The 27308-nt window shown below is 29.6% G+C and overlaps 1 long non-coding RNA gene across 1 annotated transcript in view; it reads left to right on the top strand.

Moving 5' to 3' along the window:
- Positions 1 to 27308, top strand: part of LOC141532609 (uncharacterized) — a 243400-nt gene that overhangs the window by 65787 nt on the left and 150305 nt on the right. The window lies entirely within an intron of this gene.

The raw sequence follows: 27308 nt of genomic DNA, 5'->3' as shown, positions 1-27308 counted from the left end.
AAAATATTTAATAAATAATACGAAAAGTTATTAATGATTGGTTTATAGATAACTTAATTAATTTATTTATTCATAGGCAAAAATAATTAGCTTGAATAGAAACCAATAATCTAAAACCACAAAAAATATTTGCAAAAAGACCTGTTGTGTCGCTTCGAAAATTTCTACCCTTGATTTCTTGGTTCTTAAGTTAATATTATCATACTTTCGATCGATAACTGCAATGACTCGATTGAAAAGCTAATTATCTTCAATCGATAAAATAAATTCTTTAACTAAAAAGAATTTGTTTCCTTTTGAAAGCTTTATACTTTCATTTTAAATAGTAGTCATATTTCTGTTTTGTTTTATTAGTTGCTGTATTTTATTTTCGACGTAAAAGTTATTCGAGTATCAATGAGTTTATCGTGAATTTTCAATACAATTTTTCGTTCGTGCCGTAAGAGTATCTACTCATAAAAAAGTTGTTTTTTACAGGGCAACTACGATACAGACTTGAAAGAAGATGTTAAATATAAAACTAGAGAAAATTTCGTTCACTGGAAAAAATTGCTGTTTTTTTTAAACTACCTCTGTGAGTTTTAAAGTAAAAGAAAAAAGTAATTCACTAGAAGATATGTTAGAATATTTTTTTTTTTTTATTAAAGTTTAATAAGGTAATCGATAAAGAAACTTTGTATCAATTATTGAAATTCAATAGAAAGAAGAAGAATAGAAGTTACATCGATTGTTCGTCAAGCAAGGATCATAACAATCTTTCAAAAAATTTTTTGACATGACCCATTATGTCCGAATAATTTAATATGCTTATTTTTTGCCTGATATGTTCAGAGATTATTTTTAACGTCCTGATCTGATGATATTCTGATAACAAGAAAAATATAGCCTTATATTTTAAATGTACAGTTTTTGATCAAAAATCGTGTTGAAAATTTCCTATTGAGTGCGCATGATCGCTGAATCATCTCTTTAAAAGGCAGTTATGTTAAATTCTAAAATAAAATTACTCTTTTCACTTTTTTAGACATCTTTCATAAAAAATTTTGATGATCGGTCCATTTATGACCTGATAGTATGTATTGATATGGATTAATTAATTCAATAAGCTTCATTAATTGTTGATGAATTATTTTTTAACTTCAAATGATTTAATAAATAGTTATGAACAGTTAACAAGTATTCATTAATAGTTAAAAAATTAAGTTATATTGAACAAATTAAAAAAATTACTTCCGAATAAATGAATTTGTTAACACTTAATAACTTTTCCTACTAATGAATGGCCTGATATAAAAATTAGAAATTATGTTGATAGAAAAAGTTCAATCGTTTCGTTATAAGATATTTAATTACTTGGTGTTAAGTTTTATAATAAAAATAATTTTTCTTGTCTTTTCGAAAGAGCTCATTCAACTTTGATTCGTTACTTTAATTAACTTCTTAACGAATTTTGTTCAATACGAGTTATTTAAATTGAAAAATCCTCTTCTGAAAAGTTAAAGGCTGGATGTCATATCGTTTCACGTCACTTTTGTGACTATTTTATTCGATTGTTGATTGGTCGAAGCGAGCATGATATGTCTAGTTATAATAAATAATTCATGCATTCTCATATACAGATCATCTAATCAAAAATTGTTTTCACGGGGTTCATTTCTATTGCCACAAGATAATTTGTCATTCACATTCTAAATCGACGGTTACTTATTCATACAATTAACATATTTAATTCCACCAACAAATATAAACATTAGGGTGGGTCAAAAAAATCGAATAATTTATTTTTGACTTTATACTCTGAAAAATAGGTTCGTAGACACCTAAAAAGAATTCTCTCCAAGTATAAGCTCTTAATTATAACGGGAAGGTCCTCCGCTTTGCGGGTTTCTATTTTTTTCGAATAATCAGATAAAAAAATTTATATCTCGCTTCCAACTGCTTGGAAAAATATTCCATGGCATAGATTTTGTGAGAAATTGAATGCTTTACAAAAAAGGTCTCTTATGACTTTTTCAAAAACTCAACCGATTAAAAGATATTCATAGTTGAAGTTTGGCTATTTTAAGGAAAATATTCGTTTTTATTATGAATTTTATAAGTCGATGAAAAAAATTATTTCGGATTGCGGAACTCATGATTTTGTAGGAAATTTACTGCTCTACAAAAATGGTCTCTTATGATTTTTGATTAAGTGAAGCCGTTACGAGATATTCATCGTCAAACATTAACGAATATCAATATTTCCAGTTTTTGATCAATAATTCGATAAATTTTAATTTAAACTATGAGTTTCAGGAAAATTTACATAAATTTGAGTTTCGATCGATAAAGAAATGTTATAAACAATTTTTTTAATATTGTTTTCAGTCTTGAGCTTGTTTGATTGCATTAAAACAAGAAATTAGAGCATTTTTTTCGACATATAGCCAATGATTAGTTTAATTTGAAGTGAATGACATATTTCTTTGTCAAATTTAATATGAAAAGTATTGAATCAAGTGAGAAACAACCAGTATTTAACTTTTTTATAGATAAATTTTTTATTGAATTATCAATTGCAATATAATTGTCTATATTTTTAACATAACAGTACGCTATTACTATAAATAATTTCTTTTATTACAATTTGGGAATGTTTTTGATGTTCTTTGACAACTTGCAATAAGTACTGGAATTGTTCTTCATTTTTGTCAAGCATTGATTATATTCACTGACTAATGCAACAGCTCGCTCTGCTGAATCATTGACAACTTTTAGTTGTTGAAAGTATTCTTTATTTTCGAGATAACTCTCATTAGTAGGCCATAATTCAACATCGACATCAAGAAAGTCATACGGTAGATCGAAGATTTTGAAAAGATTTAATGACTTTTTAGACACAAAGTCACTCAGAGTTCTCTGCGCCAATGAATTCAAATCTTTTTAGCAATTACAAATCTTTTAGCTTTAGAATCTGTACCTTCACGAGTATTAACAGCTTCAACAATACTTTTTTTTTGAACAAAGAAATCTTTTCTTGAGGCATTTCTCCAAGGAAAATCAATGATAATTCCAATAATTCTTTATCTAACTTATTATAACATTTCTTTATCGATCGAAACTCAAATTTATGTAAATTTTCCTGAAACTCATAGTTTAAATTAAAATTTATCGAATTATTGATCAAAAACTGGAAATATTGATATTCGTTAATGTTTGACGATGAATATCTCGTAACGGCTTCACTTAATCAAAAATCATAAGAGACCATTTTTGTAGAGCAGTAAATTTCCTACAAAATCATGAGTTCCGCAATCCGAAATAATTTTTTTCATCGACTTATAAAATTCATAATAAAAACGAATATTTTCCTTAAAATAGCCAAACTTCAACTATGAATATCTTTTAATCGGTTGAGTTTTTGAAAAAGTCATAAGAGACCTTTTTTGTAAAGCATTCAATTTCTCACAAAATCTATGCCACGGAATATTTTTCCAAGCAGTTGGAAGCGAGATATAAATTTTTTTATCTGATTATTCGAAAAAAATAGAAACCCGCAAAGCGGAGGACCTTCCCGTTATAATTAAGAGCTTATACTTGGAGAGAATTCTTTTTAGGTGTCTACGAACCTATTTTTCAGAGTATAAAATCAAAAATAAATTATTCGATTTTTTTGACCCACCCTAATAAACATAAGATTAATTATCGAAGACTATTTTTCATTTCCGGTCCCAGCGACTCAAGTAGAAAGTATGACCCAGTTCCAGCAAACGCGCCTTCTGAATAGACCCTGACTACGCTGAGTATAATTGGTGCACACCGGTGATTCGCAGATACTTTGGTCTAGTTATTATTCCGACTTCTCTTTGGTCTGAGGCGGAAGAAGGAGAAAATAGTAAGAGACCCTCGGCTCGGTTGCGATTGCAACCGGCTGAAAAGGAGAAAAAAAAACGCACTGGATAAAAGCTAAAGAAAAACTAAAGACCAAGCTATTTTTCTGAGACTAATATTATGGAGAAGGGCGAGCGGATGAAAAAAAAATAAAAAAAACTAGTAAAACAGTGAAAAACGCGTGACCTTATTTCGCTTTCGAGCGTACTACTATGTAAACGTACTTGCCCAAGATTTACGATTTTAAGAGAAAAATTTCCACACCATAACAGCTGCGAGCATACAATGCGAACGTAAATGCTGCGAAAATCAAAAACATACCTATACTAATGTATTTTTATAATAATAATAATAATAATAATAATAGCAATAACAATAATGACAATGTTAATTATTTTTCGTTTTTTTTTTTTCGAGCTATCAAAGCGTAATCTTGCACACGCGTTGCCACAACAGAGCGTTGCTTGAATAGACAAGGGTAATGTGTGTGCACGTTGTCTTTGCACGAGGAATTTAATTTCATAATAATACTCTAGCTTGAAATTTACCTGGACACATTCACACACACACGTGTGTCCATAAACACACATTGACGCTACTGGGCGATATTTTTGACGTGGATGCTTTTTGTCTAGATCTTACACCGTTAAACTTTGTAAACACGGACGGTAATTACAATTACATTCCTTTATGTAACATAATTGTTTCGTTCAATATTAATCATTCGTATACACAACGTTTTCGTATCTTAACTTACTAAATTAAATTCTATATTTAAAATGTATAATTAAATTGTTGAATTAAATTTACGCAGTTTTTTGTTGTTTTATTTTTCGACATATGGTTCTGTGCTTGTACAAATAATGGACAAGTTTATAGTTACTTTGTCTTCTATTTTATTCTTGTGGATTTAATTATATAAATATTGCTACATGGTGAAATAATTTTTGTTAAAGTAATCATTTTAATTTGTGTTAAACTCTTTTCACATCCGATTTTAGTTTGCAAAGTGATGTTTTTGACATTAGTTTCCGTATCGCTTTTACTGTCGTTAAATAACTTATTCGAACCGAATGAAAATTATTTTAATGAACTCATCATAGTATAACATTTAAAGTGTTTTTTTTTTATGATCAAATTTTGATTATTTTTATTTTTCTGTGTTGGCTATTTTTTTTTTTTTTACTAATAATCTTTTCTGATTTGATCACTCTCGACTCGAGGCCTGGTCATGTGTATATATGTCTGACATAGATTTGGTTCAATTTTGAAATCGATCGATTGAGCCATTTCAAAGATATTAAAAAAATAACATCCAAAATAAAATTTTTTCAAGTTTCTTTGAAATACTTCAACTGATCGATTGAAGACCTGATATACAATTTTTTTCTTAACAAATACGTCAAATACTGTCAAAAAATTAAAATCAAACGACGCATTCAAAAGATATTGCAGTTTAAACAATTCCAAAAAAATGTTTTGACGCAATCAAAAATTCTTAATGACGAATTAACATTCTTTTTTTTCAATCATGTAATTTTGAACACTAATAAAAAATAACACTTCCAACAAAATGACGATCTTTACCAAAAGATTATGATAAAAATTACAATATAAAAAATTGAGTGAAATTTAAACGAATCTAACATTGTTTGTTTGGATGACAAATTAAATCAGATCAGATGAGTGATCACTTATCTTGCTATTTCCGCTTAGATGCGAATGGTACAACTGGGTTCGATCAAAATTTTTTTGTTTCCGGATATTCACCCGCATAAATAAAAATAAAAATGCCAATAAAACGTCCAGTTTAATAATCATAGACGAAAAACTGAAGCACTTGTGTCGAATAAAAATGATCCATTGAATAGTTAATAACTAGAATGATGAAACAGAGTTGGTAAAAGATTGCTATGAATACAAAGATAAAATATATGACAATATATTTACAGATTGATTTGTAAATAGTAAATTTTCCGATGAAATGGCTTATAAGAGGGATGCATCAGAGGTTTATATCATGTATGCTTGCATGAGATAGACATTGAAAGAAACAAGAGAAGAAGATGGAGAGTCAAGTGAAGTATAAAACTCGCATGGGAGATGAATTGAGGAAACATGAAATAAATGCATCGAGCAGTAGAGCACGATAAATGTGGAATACAAGATAAATTTATTCCATCGGGTTTGAGTATCGGTTCTCGGTTCTATTCCCGGTTCCCTGGGTTCTCTCTGTGAGTTCTCATGAATCGAAACCCTCGTTTCTCAAATATCATGCTTCTGCTTTTGCTTCTGCTTCTGGTGGTGCTGGCACTGCCTTGGGCAAAATGCTAGCACACGTGTAATTGAGTGCTGGCAATTAGCATAAAATGACTCAATTTCTTAGCGAGTTTCACACCAATATATTCATTCGCCAATCGTTTCTCGTTTATGCATACAAATTTCCCAAACCTCATTTGATACCCACCTACGTGCATACATGTTATTCTCTATAAATATGTATGTATGGAAGTGTATTATCTGTCCGTGTATGCATAAATTATAATTCGAATTACCGGAGATACGTACACTTATAACAACAATAAAACTAGTAAGAATCACAAGATTACATTTTTTTTTGTGTTTTAAAATCATAATTTTTGGTACTTTACCAAACAAAGTTTGGAAAATCCAAATGAGCATGCCTTAAACGCTCATGTCATAGGAAAGAGTGGGGCAAGACGGCCCACCTGGGTCAAGAAGGCCCACCTCAAAAATTTACCAAAAATTTGGAGGTGGCCCATCTTGCCCCCCCCCCCAAAAAAAAATTTTTTTTCGAACTTTCGAAAAATTTCGGTGAATTGAGTCAAATTTGGACGAAAGTAAATCCACTTGATAGTAGATAACCTTAAAAAATAAAAACTGGCTTAGGTGGGCCATCTTGCCTCATCCTCTCTTACACAAATTATTTAGATTGACTGTTATTTCGTTTGAGGCTTTACGGTTACGACTTTATTCTTTATTATTCGTTTTTTTGTTTAAATTTTTCCGTGAGTGGTGTTATCTTCTCTATAGGTCGAGCTACGAAAAAATCTTTCATAGATGATAAGACAGTTAGTAATTATACCATCATGTATGTATAGTTTCTGCTTGTTCATAGTTATTTCAATCCTATTTATGAATAATAATATATATGATTGCCGAAATCGCCGAAAAAGTCACTGGACTGACAGTCAAAAAAAATTAACTGTGTTAAAGCGGAATTATTTTGATACGCGATTTTCACAAAGGTTTTGGCAAATTTCCTAATGGATAAAAAAAATAAAACTTAAGTCGTAAAAATGATTTTTCACAAAGTTGTGGTGTTATTAAGCTCAGTGCTTCTGTGAATACCACGCTCTTATTCATTTAATTCATCAGAAAAGCGAGTTTTTCCAGATAAATCTTATTTCACCGATAAGAAAATCTTTTTAACGTGTTCTGTAGTTATTATTTATCTCAATGTACTTTTTATACATAATTTTTTTTCGTTTAAATTATAAAAATCACATTTCCATTGAAATCACGATTTTTAGGCAAGAGTAGAGGATACTTAAGGCATGCAAAAAAATACTTCTTGTTATGAGTAGATATACTTACTTCTCTTTATTTATTTCTCATCGAAAGTAATAGCAGAAAATAAAAAAATATTCAATTTTGTTAAAAAATTTTTATTTTTATTATCTGTCTAGTACGTTTTCTTTAAAATATTATCTAAATTTTATAATTATTCACCATTCTCTTCAATAATTAAAGATAAGTAAGTCTATTTATGCTTTATATGTTGTTCGCGAAAAATTACTCGATATTGAAAATTATAAATTTATACATGTTATTAGAGCTCAATATTTTACAACCTACTATTCAAGTCTCTATGGTAGTTTATACTGCATACAGAGATACAAATTCGTTATTCGAGCTGAAAAATAATATCTTTTATTAATGCTAAATTTTTTTTTTCTCATACACTAGAGTATCACGTTAATTGTTTTTATAACTGTAATTTAAAAGAACGAAAAGAGCAAAAAACTTTTTGTTACAAAAACAGTTCCTTCTATTGATAATATGGAGCTTGAATACTTGTCAACCCAGGTAGAGGGATATTATAATGTCATCGTACATGGTAACATAATGTAATTACAATAAATTATAATATGTCGCTTGAACATAAAATTTTTCAGTACTATCACTATTTTTATTCGTTTAATATTTTACTTATTTTAACTTCTTAAACATATAACATTTCAACTGCAACATATTTCAGCATGATATAATTCAAAATAATAAAATTAATTTTCAATAATCCTAACTTTTTAAATACACGGAAAAATTAAGATTTAACTGGTTTCCATGTCGGATAGAAACTAGTTCCATCTATAATGAAAAAATGTACAGATGGTAACTACTTCAATCCGAGATGGGACTCAGTTCAACGAATATTGTCCCCACTACAATCTACATAGAAATAGTTACCATCTGTGCATTTTTTGATTATAAATGGAACTAGTGTCCATCCGACATGGAAACCAGTTAAATCTTGTTTTTTCCGTGTATAAAAAGTTAAAGTAAGGTTCTTTATGGAATTTGACAATTTTTCTTATCAGTTTTCTCAGCACTTGTGTCTTAACGACTATCAATACTTTCAATGTTTATTTATAACTATAAAATTCATCAATTGCTCTCGTGACAATAAATAATCTATGTAGACCAATATACTTGTAGTTTTGTTCGTTAATCATTAGTTGTATAGTGATATATGTGAAACGCCTGAGAATTTGAATATTACGTTAAGATTTACTATTTTCTGTTGCTCCCCAGAGTGTGGAATCAAGTACCCAAAATATACTGTCCGTGAATGAAATTAGGTAACCATTATATGTATAGATATTTGTTTTCCGGCTTCCGGTTAGTATCTGCCATCCCTTGCAGGTATATTGCATTTATGGGTATCAGTATCGATTGTACAAACAAAACTTGCTTGGTAAACGATCTACCGTCCTAGTTAGACTTTACAATATTATCTTTACGAATGATATTCACAACAAACAATAACAATAACATCAAGTTAATAATAATAAATCATATATCATTTATTGACTTCAAAAAGATAGTAAAATGTTTTTTCTTTTTGCCACACTTTATCATCATCTCTTGTATCTATCTATCTATGGAACGGAATCTCTGAACACGATTTTTACCCACTTCAAACCGTCAGATTTAATTGAAACTTCACCCACTGTAAATCCAAGTATTTCGTTCCTATCTTGAAGCATTGTAGTCACTTTTAAAACACTTCCACGTGTTTTAATTTTCTATGTTAAATGCTCATTTGTAGTCACTTTTAAAACACTTGGGTTTACCGTGCACTTATCATGAATCGATGACAATATAATAATTTAATAAGTTTATATCATTATACTGAACAGAATCTTTAAGATAAACGGTTTTTATGTTTATCAAGAAGGGAGCCTGAAAAAAGACTATCACATTCAAGGAAGGCAGCAGACGCGTAAATTACCCATTTCTGTTGCAGGAAGGTAGTTACAAACTTAATAAATTATTTTTAAAAAATTAAAAAACACATTTTAATGATAAATCGAATGAAAAATTAATAATAGTTTATATATAGGCAAAAGTAGAGTCATTATAAAAAAAAATTTTTTATTTATTTATTTATTTATTTATTTATATGCCAAGGCCAAAGCCGAATGGCAAAAATATAAGACAAAGGAAATATATTTGCAATTTCGTAAGTAATAAAAACATTACAATTTAAGATTTACAAATCTACTGTTTACAAAATTTTCAAGATTTACAAGATTTACAACTCCTACTAATTCCTGCAAATTACAAACTATTTACAACCAAGTTTACTTCTTTACCACCTGCTTCAAGATCCAAAAGGAAATTTAACACTTTAAATTTAAATCTCTCTTATAAAAATTCTCCTATAAAAACTCTTATAAAAATGAATAAGATCAACCAAAAAAAAATTTATTGTAATTAGACGAAACGGTTTCAAACTACAGTTTTTTTATTCCTTGTGTTCGCAAATGAAAAATGAATTTAGAAAAAAAAAAAAAAAAACAGTGTAAAAATGGATTTTTATTCAATTCATAGTGCTTATCCCGACAGCAATTTGCAAAAATGTACATTACGAGCGCTAAAAAACCGCTTTTTTATGACATTATGTAAAAATAGTTATTAAAAAAATTGAAAAAAAATTTTTAAATGATCAGAGATTATTTTTTTATCTGACAGTGTACTTTTTGTAGCATTTACATGCATATTATGTCTGTCAGATACAAATTATTGTGACGATACACGGGATCTTGATTTTTAGGCGAGTGTAGAGCATACGTATGCTCACGCTTAAGGCATGCAAAAGTATCAAACGCTTTCATATAATAAAAGATTTCTCTGTTAGTTACTCGATCTTAATTTTTAATTTATTGAGAATTATTTTCTATTTCATAATTCGATTGTTTACTATAGCGTATTCTTTAGTTTTTAAAACTATTATTTAGTCACCAAGTAATTACATTTGATAAATATTCAAATTTTATGCAACGATACTGCCAGTAAATAGTTGATAATTAATTAATGAAGGTTGAATATTTTTTTGAACTGTATTCTTCTAGCTTGTACAGACGAATTATACAAGAGATTATTTTTATAAATAAATCCTTATAGCTGATATCTAATAAGTTACATAAGTTCAAAACTTCTAATGCATATTGATATCAATTATTAGTTTATAACTGTCTCAAAATACCGCAATGCATAATTAATTAGAATGTAATTCGCTTTAGTTAGTCGTTCGTACTATTCAATTATTTATCAATATAAGTGACGTCCGGGTAACCGTCGGCGTATTAAAACACTAAAGTATTGACAAACCTGTTCTATTTATTAAAATAGAACAGCAACAAGGTTGGTAAATTTCATCAGCTATCAGTTTCATGTTAAATTTCGAAAAAAACAATAATTAACTTTCAGTAATCGAATATATTGATAAAATCACCCTAAAAAAAGATATTTATTTTTGTTGAATGTTTGAATTATATCAGCGGCTTTAATTAACTTGATTTTTTTTTTCGGTATAAATAGATATATTTAACTGGTATGTAGGAGATATTACTGATGGGCATATGTCGAATATTACATGGATTTATGTAAACGATTATTGCAATGGAGTTTCTAAAGCTCGTGCCACTGAATTATACATCAAGGCAAAAAAAAAGTTTAAAATTTTTCTCAATTTATTCTTTTGTATTTTTTCTACATCTAGGAATTGTGAATTGAAATAGATCTAAAGGTCAGCTTATTATTTAAGTCTGAATATTCTTTTTACATTACAAAAAAATCCATAAGAATTTTAATTAACGTAATTACTTAGTCATAACTTACAATGGAGCAAAGATAAAAAATTCTACAGATTCATTTGATAAAAAGTTATAGAAAAATTATCGATGAAAATATAAGACTAACTTTATAATATAATAGAGCTCATTATTGCAATTATATTTTTGTTAGTAAGCTACAATATTACTAGAAGCCATACATTGTGCAGTATATCTAAGTTTCGAGATTAGCTTCCAGAAGCTAGTTGGTACTATTAAGCTCAACTGGGAGATTAATATTGCTGTACCGTCGGATAAAAATAAGTGTGAAAGAGGACAGAAAGAGGCAGATAATTCTGAATAGTTATCGTAATAGTAGTAGTAGGAGTACTACTACTATACTCGCAGTGGTAGTAACAGTAATGGTGTAGTAGACAGTACAAGGGCTTACCTACTTTCGTATATTAAAGGTGCAATTCACAACCTTCTATCCTTTTTTAACCTTTTTCTTTCAAGTAAAGTATCTATACATTTTTTATAAAACAGTCAACCTTATTACGTCTATGTATGCAGACGCATATCCCGCCTTCATTATGCATATGTGTAAGTGTGCATTATTGTTGGGTAGTGAACGGAATTACCGTATAACTGCAGAAGAACAATAATAAATTTTTTTTTTCTTTACTTTTGCGTATCATAACACTCTGGTGATTATAATACGGAATATATATAGGTGCAAAATATTGTAATTTTTTTATTTGTTTCGTAATAAGTATGAGCTAAAATACAATGATAACAATTTTTTGTTCATAAATAATAATTTATTAGTCCACGGTATTCTTTTCGCAAGTTCCTTTTTTTTTCTTTTTTATTTTCACAATGGAGATAAAATTATTCATGCGTTTTGACGAATTTATCAGATTCAAGCAGTTTTTTACAACAATAGATAAAATTTTAGAAAAAATTCTAAAAAATAGTCATTTTTACAACAAACAATCATAAAATTAAAAATTTAAACCTTCGTAGTGCAATAAAACCTTAGGATTTAACGTACTCACTTAAATAATTAAAAATACATTTATCAAATTTGAATTCAGGAGCGAAAAATCAGGTTAGCTTTGAAATAATTTTATGATTATTTCAGATTATCTGCACTGAAAAAAATTTAATTCGATTAAGGGGGATAGCCACTGTGACGCTGGAAAAAATAGGCAATTTTCGGGAATTTTTTTTACTAGGATAATAAAGGAATTTGGGGATCGGGTTTTTTTTGTTTTATAAAGTATATGTTGAGGATAATTCTCCTAAATTTTTATTCAAAAATATTTTGTTATCACAAAGTTATAAACATTTTTGTAGAGCACCAAAAAAATTTCCCCCTCCATTGCCGGTACTGTAACTCAAAAACGGATTATCTGAAACAAAAACCAAACGGCATTTTAATCTATAGGAATGTCGCTATCGTCGCACGTAGGGGATTTTGAAAATTTTGATTTGAGAAAAAATGGCGCCATATTGAAAATTTTTCGTCTTTTTCCTCATTTTTTGGACTCAAACAGCCTTAAAAATCTTAAAAATTAAAATTTTCAAAATCCCCTACGTGCGACGATAGCCACTAAGTAGACGAATACGGGGAAACAAAAAAATTGAGAATCGGTTCATATTTACGAAAGTTACAGTACCGGAAAGTTTGAAAAAGTCGTTTTGAGAAAAACGCGAGTAAAGTTTTAAGAAGATTCTCGCAACTTTAAAATCTAGTCTTTCACAAAATATTCATACTCACATCAAACTATCAAGTCCTGGGCCATATGAGGGTTCTTCCTCCTTATCTTTAGTATTGACCTTGACTTTTTTATTTTTTTACTGGCCGTTTCCATGCGGCTTTCAGCAGCTTTAACCCGAGTAGCGTCGCGCTCAGCGCAGTATGAGTAGAGTGTTGGTCCTACTTTAACATCGAGATTCTCTAATATCTTCAGAGTTGCTAGAGCCCCATCATTGAATGTAATTGTTGAAATATATAAAGCTATTTCAACAATAAGGGAACAAGAAGAATTTGTTTTTGGGGCGAGCTGCCACACTAATGCATTGAAGCTTTCATTATTATTTTGTGTAAACCCACCGACACATCGTTCCAATAACTCTGGATTCGATAGATCTTCATAAATCGGTATTAAAGCTTCCGCAATATCTGCAGGAAGTGGTGGTGGTTTTCAACTAATGAGTCCAAAGTATTTGTTGCCACAGCTTTTTGAAATTGACACCACGAATTTGCACCTTCAGGACAAAGAAAATGCTGCGGATCTTCGGGTGATGAAAACTTGTGATAAAATGTTTGCCAAATAGCATTATACATCTCATCAACATCATTAGAATGACGTCTGATTGCTAAACCATAATACTTTGTAAATTCATTAATTGCTTTGTCCGTTAATCGACCTTTCCCACCTAAACTTTTCTGTGTATTTTCTTCTTTTCCTGTTTTTGTCTTCTTGTTAGTTCGTTGCTTCTTCAAAGCCCTTAGTCGACTGCCCATTCGTTTTTGCACGTGATTAATACATTCCTTTTTTTTATCTTCACCATGTCCCCATACGGTTTAGCATCACAAATATTTTTATACGTTTTAGTGTCACCATCACCTATATAGTTTACATACTTAACGTTATGTAATAACTCTGATCGCATAAACATCTCTTTTATTCCATCTACCTCCATTTGTCCAGAAGAATTTTCATGGTTTATTGGACAGTCTAGAGCATGGTCTTGCATAAATTGATCGTATTCAGCTGTTCCTTTTTTGAGCTCATTAGCGCACACATCTTACAATAACTGGATTTCATACTTACATCTACGATTTTGCCAGTGAAGTAACCAATTAGAGAAGATATACCAAATGAAGATTTAAACCCTCTTTTCTTCCAACTACCGTCACCGGAGACAGAAATTCCAGGAATGTCATTGGATTTTAAATGCTTGCAGGTTTCTTGGATTTCTTCTTTAGCAGCTTTTTTCAACACTAAATCACAACAGTTTCTAGCTGCATTTCTGATTTGTGTGACCAGACGATCGTAAAAGCTATGGAACATTGGTCGTGGTAAATCCATGAAAGCACAAAATCTTTCAGCTCCAGATAACCCAATACTAATTATCCGCATTGCAAAGATGAAACGGCGATTAATTTCATACGCATTCTTGATGAGTGGACATGAATTTATCAAAACTGGATCACATTTTTGCAATTCACAACTAGTTTAAAACCTAATCCTCGAATACTTGTCTCAGTAAAGTTTACATCACCACCACACTTTTTACACGATACACAGCCACTTAGTAAATTAAATATCGAAAAAAATTTATAATTTTGTAGCTAATACTCGAATCAATTGTACAATCAGATTTTTGTGATAATTTCCTCTTAGAAGCACTATCACGTCGTTGAGAGCCAGTATTTTTTCAGTTTCATATCTGTTGAGCGGTCGATTAAATTTTTTCCTGTCGTTTGGCAGTTTTCTTTCGTTTTTAATAACTTTACTTTGTTTACGATCCATTATTTAACAAATTTTTTTGTTAAATAAACAAAAAAAAAAGATCAGAAGATTTAAAAAAATAAGTAAGTAAACAATAACGAGTACACTAAGAAACTCAATAAATTAAAGAACGAGTGTGTATTCATACAAAACAACTAAACTATGAGGTACAGTATCTCAACAATAAGAAAAAATATACGTTAAAAGTCAAATAATTGTAACGGTTGACAATCGTGAGGGAAAACAATCGCCAACCCGTACGAATCAAAGACGGAGCGAGCAGGCGACGTTTTCGTCGAAGCGCCGCGCGTAAAACGGTCAATCGACGCGCTCTTATAAAAATGACTATAACTCGAAAACTATTCGGAATTTTTCTATAAAATTTGAAATACATAATTTTGAATATATAAACTTCAGTTTAATGAAAAAAAAAAAAAAATTTTTTTTCCGAAATTTTACAGTGGCTATCCCCCTTAAAGAAAAAAATTATTGAGCCAAGAAAATCTATTTCAAAGAGTTTGATGAACTTGAATTAAGTATAAAGCTTGTTGATCTAAGAAATTGTTATTGATTCAAGTAAATCTTAGTCAATTTAATTAATAATTTTTCTGCTTGATTCAAAATACTTATACGCTTCAAAATCATGTTCTTGGTTGAAGAATTTCTCTCTTGAATTAATTTAATTTTTTTATTAATTTTCAATTATATTTTTGTCTATCGTAAAATTAACTATTTATTGTTTGTATTTTAAAAACAATATACTTGAATAATGATTAACATAAAAATGCGTTGATTAAATTTTATTTTTTTTATTTTATCACAAGTGAGAATCATACTTTAGCTAGGTTTTATTTCCCACCGGTACCTTACTCATGAATCTCGTAAAATTTCAATAACAATAAAAGTAAAAATAATAAAGTTGACGTAAAATAGTATTAAACATAAAGTGTCACAAAACGTCATGAGAATTTTGACTGAAAGCATTGTCACGGAAGGATTTGTGAGACGATGGCTTAAAAAAGATAAACCTAGAAGCCAGTATATAAATAAAACTAACTAAAAAATAAATAAATAAAAAAAGTCGAGGATATTTGGCATTAGAAAGACACGTGAGTTCGATTGACGTTACGTGGAGTCGCAAGCTGTCGCATGTATCCCTCGAGAAATCGGGGTCAGTGTCCGAGATCCACCCGAGCGGAGCCACTGTCCTCTCAACTAATTTTTTTCTAAATATATATTTTTTTATCCCCTTTCATTCCATTTAGTCTTTTTCGGAGTGAAAACCATTAGAGGAGGTTTAATCTCGTTTATCGACCAGCCACCCAACAAGGGCAACCTCTCTCACTCGGGCACAAACTCACACAGTTTCAGTCTCAGTCCCAGTCCCAGTCAGCTCGTATCTCGTACACTCGTCCTAATTCTCACCTCAGACATATCTAAATCCGACCGAGATAACCCGCTGCCTCTTTTTCGCGATCGGTACTTTGATATCTCAACCCCCCGTGAGCAACTTAACCAAAGAGGATTGCTTTACACACACCTTCTCTCCCTCTACTTAAACTCGTTCTCTTTTACTCTTCTCTTTGTAGACATCTACACCCAACCACTTCTATCAGTATCGTGTGAAACTCTAACTATGTCCGATGTGTAAAAGAGAAAAAGCCTTTACCTGCAGTCCCCATAGATTTTAATGAGTCTCTAGTCAATGAAAAGTGATATGCGATCAGTCTTAGCAATAACAACATCCCCTCTAACGACACTATTTTATTTTTCAATTGTGTTTACTTTTAGCCTTTAATATTATTATACTCGTTATTGTTTATCATTACGATAATTTTATTATAAATTCTACTGGGTACTTGTTAATTCACTTTTATTTTATTTCTCTTGACAATATTTTGTTGCTTTGCACAGAAATGAGGGTTCACTTGAGCCAAGAAAACATTTTTCTTTCTAATTATTTTCTTGAGCGAAAAAAAATTTTTTTTTGACACAAGAAATTTCACTTATTCCAACAAATTAATTCTCTTGCTTTAAGAAATACGTATCTTGATCCAAGAAAATTTATTGAAGTCAAGAAAATCTTCTTGTTTTGAAAAAATTCAGCCTCTTGCTCTAAAAATTTAGTTCTTGATAGAAGTAAATTTTCTTGTCTTGAGAAAATTTCTCTCTTGCTCCAAAAAATTAAATATCTCGATAGTAAATTTTCATTAAAATTTTTATTGACTAATATGTTAAATTGGAAGATCAAATAATATTGAATCATTTTTTTTTTTTTTTTTTTTTTCATTTAATATGTATAATTGCACGCTAAAATAATATAAAATGGGCATCAAATATTCAAGAGAAAAATTTTCTCAAGATGAGAAAATTTTTTTCTCAGCTGAAGTAGGTGGTGCTGCTTTCCTGAGGTATCTAAAAATCTTGATCAAATATAAAAATTTATTGTATCAAGTATTTATGATAATTTGAATTAAGAAAAAATTACTTCCATCAAGAATAGAATTTCAAGAAAAATTTTTACTTCGGTCTTCCTTCAGGCACCCGAAAATTTTCTTGAGCCAAGAATTTTGTTCTCCCGTCAAAAAATTTTTCTTTCTGTGTGGGATTTTATTTTCAATTTAAGAATTATAAATTTTTAGAATTTTCCAGCTTTTTATTTTATATTTTCTAAGAAGTTGATTTTACAATCTTCGAAGACAGACATGATTGAAATTTACCTTTTTTTTCATCATATGTAATATTTATAGAGGATCGATATCGATTTTTATTAAATTTTTTTTTCAAATGAAATTGCTGTAGAAAATAAGGTTTGTCGGAAAAATACGATTGCGTCGAAAAATTTATCGTAACAAATGTTATATTAAAATATTCATCAAATTCGTATGTCAATCTTACAAAAATGTGTTTAATAAACAAAAAAAATGATGAAATATTCAACAAAAATTTTTAATTCAAACTTATAGACGCAATAACGAAAATTTTTTAACTGTAAATATTCATCTCTTTATTTTCGTACTTCTACATCATAATTAGGTCAATCTTTAAAAAAATCCTCCAAAGAGAGAACACCAAACAAAATAATAATAAAAAAAAAAAAACTTTAATTAAAAATCCATTTAACACATCAAAACATTTCAAACATCATCCTTGAAGTGAAATTTTTTTCCTCGAAACACAATATCATCATGTAATTATTCAAATTATTATTTATCTCTTGTATCTAGATAATGAAAAATTAAAAAAAAAAAAAGAGTGACAGAGTTGGATTGTATGAATATTTGTAACAACGCCAATGTGTATAAGAAGTGGATAAAAGTGGTGCGGGTGAGAAGGGAGGAAGTGGATAAGAGCGTCGTTGCACGGTACCGAGATCGTCGAAAGTAGTATTAGTAGTGATGGCAGTAGCAGTAGTAATAGTAGTTGGGCGAGTCTCGAGTTTATAGGCAGCGAACGTTCCAAGGGTTCTAGAGAATTCTTGGTAACTCGGCGTAAATGACAGCGAGTACTTGGCATAATGAGGACGCTCTAGCCTCATACTGGCATAATCTACTCTGTTCCTAGTTGCTTTCCTCGCAATTCGATGTACTTTTGTTTTTATATTTATCCAAGTTTCATTTTTACAATATTTTTAATAGTTTACACTATTACCGACTGTGAATGTAAATACGTCAAAATTTTGCAACCTTGTTCGCCATTTTTCCAGGCTCATCGGAAGACACTTGAATTAATGGCCAAGCGGAAATAACTCCGAGATAGCAGATGAAAAGTAAAAAATAAAAAAAATAACTGTAGAAACGCGCAATCACTACGTAACAATAATTATTTTATTTAATAGTGACAGTGATTTCACGATGATGCTAACGGATCTAAAAGTAGGATAATTGAGCGGAGCTTTTGCGAAAATCTCATCTCGGAGGCAGACGTTATTTCCGGTTTCTGATTGGAAATTTCATCTCCTGGTTACTTTATCTAGGTTGGGATGGAAGGGGAGGAAAAAGGGGCGAGGTGAGACCGAAAATATAACATGCATTCATGTGCATCTACCTATAGATATAGATATGAATATGTATCAAATGGACTTGGATAAAGTTTGAAATATGTAGAGATATTTGTTATTCATAATAATACCACCACTAGTAAATACCAGGTATATATTTGTGTGTCTATATGTTAGCAATTAAGCAGAACTGAAACTCTCGAGCTTTGTGTGACGCTATCTTTCTCTCTTTCTCTATATATCTATCTGGTATGTTTTAAAGTATCGATAGTAGCCAACGGTGTTTTGAGGCTCTTTTGTCGATGGGATTCATGAAATATTTATTATTGGGACTTTGTGAGCCATCAACTTGACTTTTTACTTTTCTAATTGAAAAAAGTGCTACTTTATATTCGTAAGCTTTGAACCCTACTGGATATTTGAAAGTCAAAATATTTGGCACTAGAGCTTCCTGTAAACTTACAATACACATTGGGAATTCTATCACTTCTCCTATGTAATGTATATATAACACCAATTTAACTCGACTGAGCTCTAACGCAATTCACTTTGATTACCTTTTAGGTACTGAGTACTTGCACTTTATTGTCGAGATATTGTCGCTTCTTCTACTTTATACAACTTTTGACTCGGATAGTACTCCTCCTAGTTTATTTACAAAGTATTTAATTCTACAATATCTAATTAAAATTACAATCCGAAGATTTTCTTTTCTGAAAAGAATTTCTCGAAGATAAAAACGAAAACAAGTCCACTTTTTTTATGAAAGTTACTTCCCAACTTTTAGGTCATTTAAAGCTAAGCATTTTTTTTGAAAATTTATATCAATTATCAGTTAAATCTTGATTTTACTAAATAATTTTTGATATTCATTATTTGAATGCTTCCATTCAACAATTATGCAGTAAAAATATGATTTTAAATTGCAATCATAACTATGTAGAAGCCAAAAAATGTTGAATGCCACTCCAGAGTCCAAATTGCTATTTAATACATTAAAAATTAACAAGAATCTGAGCATATTTCATTATTTAATTTTATTTTACTATGTATGAATTTTACTCTTGCTTTAAGATATTTAGCCGACTAAATTCATAAAATTCTTGAAAAGGAAAAACAGGTAAGCAGTTGAGTGATGTCAATTGTCGAAAATATGTTAATTTTTGAAAACATAGATACATTATCGCATGTTAGCTGATATAAATTTTATCTGCATACTTCATTATTAATATAACATAGTTCTTAGCGCCGTTAATCTTGAAGAATTTCACACCTAGTCAATTATACGACCTAGAAGACGATAAAATTTTTATTGTTTAGAACCGCCTGAGTCAGCAGAAATTTAAGTGTCTCCCGAGAAACGATTTTGAAATTTCCTATTGTCTGAAATGGAAACTAATCATTTTAAAGTCACATTTTTGTCTTTAATTTAGTCTTCAAGTTTTTGATTAAAGGTAGAATTGAGAAGCTCTAACAGAGGGCGCATGATCAAAAAATTGTCTCGCTACAAGAAAGTTGATTTTGTGGTATTAAATTCTGAAACAAAAATATTTTTTTTTTTCGCTATTCTGAAGAATTGAATTCTGATTAGTTATTAGTTTGATCATTTACGAAGCCATTCTTTTATTCGACGCAGTTTTTCAAGCTCAAAAATTATTTATGAGTTACCGAACGATTCAACGTAAAATTTCAAGGTTATGTAAAAAAAAAACGCTTTTATAGAATTTTTTAAAATTAAACATCTCGAGCGATTCGAATGATTTTGCTGCTGCTTGCGACAATTTATGTTGTTTTTTGAGGTGAAGAGCTGATTAGTTTTTACACGGAAAAAAGTAAACTGTAATATTCACTCGGATTCCGGTTAGTTTTTATAGTTTCAAACAGTAAAGCGGACATCGGGGTGGCAAAAATGTAAATATTACAGAACTTAATGTAGAAAGTATAAAAGCCACAATTTATAATTTAATATCCAAAATAAGTAATTAGTAGTTGTCACTATAGTAAATAACGACTCTTTTATCTTTAAAAATTACAGTTTCAAACAGTAAAAATTGCCATTTCAATATATAGTCCATATTACGAAGAGAAGGGGAACTCAGATGAAAGAGAAGGGGGTCTCACTCTGGGAGAATTTAATATTTCAAACAGTAAAAATTATACTTTTAAAATATAAATTTTACCAGTCTAAGCAAGTCAATAATTACAGTTTGATTTTTAGCGTTGCCTTTAAAATTTACCATTTTACTTTGTAAATATTGACGTTGCTTCTATTAGAAATTTACTAACTTTATTCTATACTTTTTACTTATCATAACATCATTTTTTAGGTACGAAATGATAAATATCAAAGTCAAAGTTCTTAATTATTATACTTTAACATTTTAGACATTTACATGGCGAATATTACTGTTTGAAATAGTATTTTCTTCCATGTAAAGAGTAAATTGTAAGGTTTAAATTGTAAATATTACAATGTGAATAGTAAAATCATGATTTTACTGTTTGAAGTGGTAATTTTTAGCAGTTGATCATTACTTATTATAAATCGACTGTTATTTATTACAGTTTACTTTTTTCCGTGTAGGAATTGATCAATTCACTCGTTAAAAAGTTATTCCAAAAAAACATACAGAGAATCTAATAGCAATAAAACTCTTTCATATGCCGCCAATCCCGTTTCGATCGGTCGAGCCGTTTAAAAGTTATACGGAGTTCACATACACATACACACACATCAATGCAGGGAGAACATCCTGGTAGGAATAGTTAGAATAGCTTCCTAGAACCTCAAAACTTGGAGATCCGATAAGATCTCTATTTTTGAAAACCGGGGTGACCAATAATTTCCCGATTTTTTCTCAAAATCATTGATTTTTATTACGTGAAGTAAAAAAAGACAAGTTTAATATTTTTCACGATCTTTTAGGTGTGAACAGTGTAAATTTTTAAAAATAATGTTATTAAACAAATTTCAAATGCATTTTATAGCTTGTTATAAAATTAACTAAGAAACTTCGAAGCGTTAATTTTCAGTATGATCATCGTACAGGTAAAAAAGTAAACGATCATAAAAATATAGAAGTCATTATTATGTCTTATATCAAAGAAAAAATGAAACACTTTGGTGGCTGTAGCTGTAAAAATATGGGCGCACTGGCACACAGATTAAAGTCTTATCATAAATTACAAACAAATTCTAGGAACGTATGAATTGCAAGAGAGTTAAGTAAAGACCCAAAGGCTGGGTGCGCATAATAAAAAACAAAAAATAAAACAATACGATAAAAAGTTGATTACAGTTGAAAAAGAAGGAATATCGAATTTATTCTTTAAAATGATATATTTCGAGTCGTATCTTGGCCGGTGAGCAATAAATATGGAATGAAGCGTATTTCAAATAAGCATTTTATTGTATTCTTTTGAAGAAATAGGGAATTGCAAATACTAAAATATCGAACTTCTTTATTATATTTTACGTTTTCATTTATATTTTCAACACATATTAACGTTACTACGATAGGTACTCGTTTTAGAACTTAAAAGATCGTATTACAATTTATAATAATGATGGTAATGATATAATAATAAAATATATATGTTGAAAAAAAATGAACAGAAAGTAAAGTTATAGTTCTCCTAATTTAACGATACCTGACTCCGATTTAACGGCTAGGGGTTGTTGTAGTTTTACAACACCGAATAACAATAAAACTAAATAAATAATCTAAAACGTAAATCGGTGTTTTTATATTCCCCGTGGATCACCTGATGGCGCGACGTGCAAGGCCACTAACTGCATGATGAATAACCTACAAGTCTCGAGGGAGACGTAATAGATTTTACATCAACCCTCTCATATACCATCCTCATCTCTCCTAAGTCATCTGTTGTCAGTAAGAGTCATCGCGTTGCATTCGTGTCATGATACCTATCATACATTCATACATTTATACCATTTGTACAGTCGTATCTGTAATAAAAAAATCCCAAAGGTTATGTCTCGTAAAGCTCACTTTTATCCGATTAAAAAAAGATTTCATACTGCAGATTGAATTTGCGAAGTGAAATTTCTCGTAAAGCAGTATTGAATTTTCTGTTAAATTATAAAATTTTCAGCCTATGAAAATCAAGGAATATTCAATATACGAGTACAATAGTTCAGACAATTTATTAAAAAATTGTGTCTGTTATAATTAGTGATTTTTTCAATCATTGAAAATTTTACAACCACTGACACGAACTATTAGACTTATTTTTCTGTTTAATAAGTTCGTGATGTTGCGAAAAAAAACTTTTTAAAACATAACAGTTTGAGTCAATTGCGTTTTTTTGAAATTAATAAATTTGAATCAAGAATCTGAGATAATATTTTCAACTTCATCATTATTTACTTTCATATTATTTTAAAAAGCGTTGGCATGAAATGTATGCTGAAAAAACTATTTGATGTAAGAAAAATACTTCCTTTAAAATTTCAACCGTGTTTCGATTTGTTCAATTCAAATTTATTTAAAAAAAAATTCACTCGAATCAAGAGAATAAAATTTTTAGCAAAAAAGAAAAAGCTCTTCATTCAAAAATTTTATAAATTTAACCAAGCATATTGCTAGTTTTAAATAAGATTACCTATATTTCACACGAGCATTTCTTTTTTGAAGATTACGATACGTTGTACCATTGATTAAACATATTATGAACTTGTTACAAGAGAAGAGTGCCAACATTCTTTCTATGTTTCTTATTTTCTATATCATCAAAAATTTTGATTTTATTTTTGGTATTTTGAATCGTAGAACTTATTTTTGAGCCAAGAATATTAAATTCCTAAATAAAAAAAGTAATTATCGCTAGTTTTTGAAATGTATGTTTTTCAAGAAAAAATTTGATTTTATCAATTGAAGATAACATACTTGTGATCGAAGATGTAGGATTTCTTTTAGTAAAGAAAACAAGTTTCAAGACAAAAAATTCTAGAAACCAAAACGTACATTTCTCTTCAAAATAATTTCCTTGGATCAGAAAGATGTTTCTTGAATTCATTTTTTTTCCTGTGTGATGCTTAATTATATGATAAAAAAGTAAAAATAATGAAAAAACAAGCCTCTTTCAAAGTGGAGATAGAAATTCTCAAATAAATGGCTTAAATTACAGAGACTTTAAACTCTGTTGAGTCATAAAGTATGACTTATAATTTTTATAATATATTATGGAATCGGGTCATTGGAATAAATGGCTGACAATGAAGGACACTTGCAGCTTAAGTTCTCATATATATATATAGTTAATCGAAATCCTCAACTAAATGCCTCGGTGCTGCATTTCGTGTTTACTCATTGTCTGGCATTCAAGACCTACTCGACGGCAGATTAGCCTAATGCATCTGTTGAGCGAGTGAGTGGCAAGAAGACTAGCTCTAGTATCTAGATTATAGAATACGGGTAGAATGAAGGAACTAAGATTCCAAACACTCGAGACTATCTTCTGTACTATGTGCTGAAAATCACCTTTTATCAGAAAGACCATTATCATTATCTTTATTTTTATGGTTATTATATATTTATATCAAACTACTTTCTCTTACTCTACCTCGATAATAGTTCGATCCAAACGAGCTGATCAATCATTTTTCCCGAAAGTAAGAAATTACACCAAATAATTTTCAAGTAGTATTAACGATGCATTGTAGTTTTTAAAATATTGAAACAGGTTGAAGACCAGTACTTGTGAAAAGCGCGCGATGTTCGCGCCATCTAACAAATCTGAGTCGAACCGCCACATATATATGCAGGGTTTGATTCTATTTTGCGAGATGGAATTATCATCTAGACCTTTTACATCCACTTTTCCGAACGCCTATTCCGACTTATGAAAATTTCCATCTTCTTCTTTACAGGTCGTAGTAATGACATGAAGACGTAGACGTTGAGAGTGTCATTGCCTGCACAAAACGCCTTACCTCTCTTGAATTACTTTTTCTTTCTTACCTTCTTCTCAGCCACTTAGATCAACTCATGCAGTCAATCATATATACACTTTCTCTCATTCGTTGGTGCCTCTACGATTTATCCTTGAATCCTATATATCGATACTACCATTCTAATGTCGTATCTCACAAAATTTGACAAATTGACTTTATTTTAAAAATAGTATCATAACAATATTGTGCAAGTTATATAAAAAATTTAAAGGTCAAATAAGTTAATATTTACTTTTAAATAAATATTTTCATCGATCGAATTCCATTTAGTCAATATTAAAAATAAACTACTGCTTCTACCGTTTGCTCTAAAATTTTCTAATTGTGGAATACGACGTATTAGAATGGTAGTATCGATGCATATACGATGGTAATTCTTAGAATGAACTCGAGTTGAAAAAATTAACTTGAATGAACTTAACTGCTATAAAAAAAATTGATTTAAGCTGATCTAAGTTAATTTTTGCAGTAGGCAGTTATATTTACTATCGAAAATTGTTAACGTAACCAATAAAACTTTAAAGAAAAAAATTTATTTTTCTTAGTATTTTTGTGAACGTAAACTTGGCGTGATTTTTTTTACAGTGAAACTTTTTTTTTTCGAATAAATGTTGTCTCATTTCAATTCATTTTAATTCCATTTTTAACACCGCTTTTTTTACAGTGTACTATTTATACACGTTATTTTCTTTCAATTGAATACTGAAAATTAAATTAGAGGATACATTTTCAGTTAAAACAAGTAGAATGCTAAACATCTCACGCGGACGCCAATTAATAAAAAATAACACTTTTACAAAAATAGAAAACACTATGAGTATATATATTTTTTTCCAGGTATTTGTTATATCAAGTTGAACGTAAAAAAGGTTTGTTTTGAAAAAAAAAAGTTTTTCTGATTTTTAATTTTTTTATGTATTTTAAAAATGTCTAAAAAAAGTGAACAGCAAAAATATTTTCAATTTTTAACTTCCGGCTATGAAAATCAGTGATTTTTTTTTTTTTTTTTTTTTTATAAAATGGATTTTGTTTATTTCAATTTTGAAATAACCTTGAAGTTAGATTTTATTTGGATTAATGATCAAGCTCTGGAGAAAATGATATTGATATTGATAATATAAATCAACCGATATTGCTAGAAAGAGAGATTTTAGTTCTCATAATTTTCTTTGCACTGTTACAAATCATCGTTAGGTCCTCGACTAATTACTCCTTGATTCAGTAGTCAACTAATAATTCATCTTCCATGCGCACAGTGGGTGATATAGTAGGTGATAGTTTCGTTCCGAGTGTGTCAACGGACTCGTCAGGGAAGCTACCTTGGCATAGATGTGCTCTGGCTCAGACTATACTATCTATATCTATTAATAGGAGGGATTCCGAAACACTGTACTGCACTATACTCTGTATTAACGAGGTAATAAACTGAGGAGATATTCCCATGTTTGTGCATCCACTGTAATGGCTCAGAGTTGTATGTTCGTCTCAAAATTTGTATTTATGGTCCAAAGTGATCGGATACCTAGTAATAGCGTTTTCAATTGCGCAGAATTTATCAGCACTTGCAAACTTTCGGAAAACCTTTAAACGCTTTCATCTATTGTGTGACTATAAATTTTATTATTGTATGGAATTGGTAATACAACAAGTTATTGGTGCTATTTGTAAATCATTTCAAGCTTGAAGGTTAAAAATAATCGTTACTGCAAATACGAATTTAAATCAAATATTGCTTTTGACATATTAAATAAATTCATTTAAAAAAAAAATTAAAAATAACTTATTGATAAAGAGTTTCAACAATATTTCACTTTTGTTATTGATTAATTGAAAAAAAAACTGAATACAGATCATTTAATTTTCAAATAGACTAGAAATTTAAATAATGCGCTTGGTGCGCGCCTTAATTTTGACCAATAAGGAATCAGGTCCCGTTTTTTTGCGAGTTTCGACTATTGATTAACTTCATATTTTCATGTATCTTCATGTATCCTTTATTGTAAGGATTTATTTTAATTCTGGTGAATTACACATCCACGAAATTACTAAGTAATTTCAAGTCAAGTCTTGACATCGACTAATTTATTTAAAATGAGAAGTGATCTTTCTTTTCTATTTTGAGTAATACTTATTGAATTTTACATGAACTGGCAGTGATTAAAATTGAAAATTTTAATGGATACAAGTAAATACAATATCGATACTGCCATTCTAATACGTCATATCTCATATCACATTTATAAAATTTTACAGCAAACGGTAAAATCGATTTATTTTTAACATTGATTAAATCAGATTCGACAGATGAAATTATTTATTAAACTATTTGACCTTTAAAATTTTAATATGACTTGCATAATATTGTTATGTTCCATTTTTCAAAAAAAGTCAATTTGTCAAATTTTGTCGACATACTAAGTATATAGTATACTTGTCAATCTTTCGTTATTCGAATCCCAGTTGATAAATCCTAAAAATTTTGACAGCGATGCCGTCAGTAAATAATTGGTAATTTGTTCATCTAGGTTAAATATATTCAGTCACCAGACTCCTAATTTGTTCAAATGAATTATGAA

The sequence above is a fragment of the Cotesia typhae genome, unplaced genomic scaffold (assembly GCF_013202065.1).
Source record: "Cotesia typhae breed Kobodo isofemale line unplaced genomic scaffold, CoteBio_Ctyphae contig_65, whole genome shotgun sequence".
Classification (NCBI taxonomy): domain Eukaryota; kingdom Metazoa; phylum Arthropoda; class Insecta; order Hymenoptera; family Braconidae; genus Cotesia; species Cotesia typhae.
The sequence above is the reverse complement of the archived record's forward strand: the minus strand, read 5'-3'. Positions and strand labels throughout refer to the sequence as shown.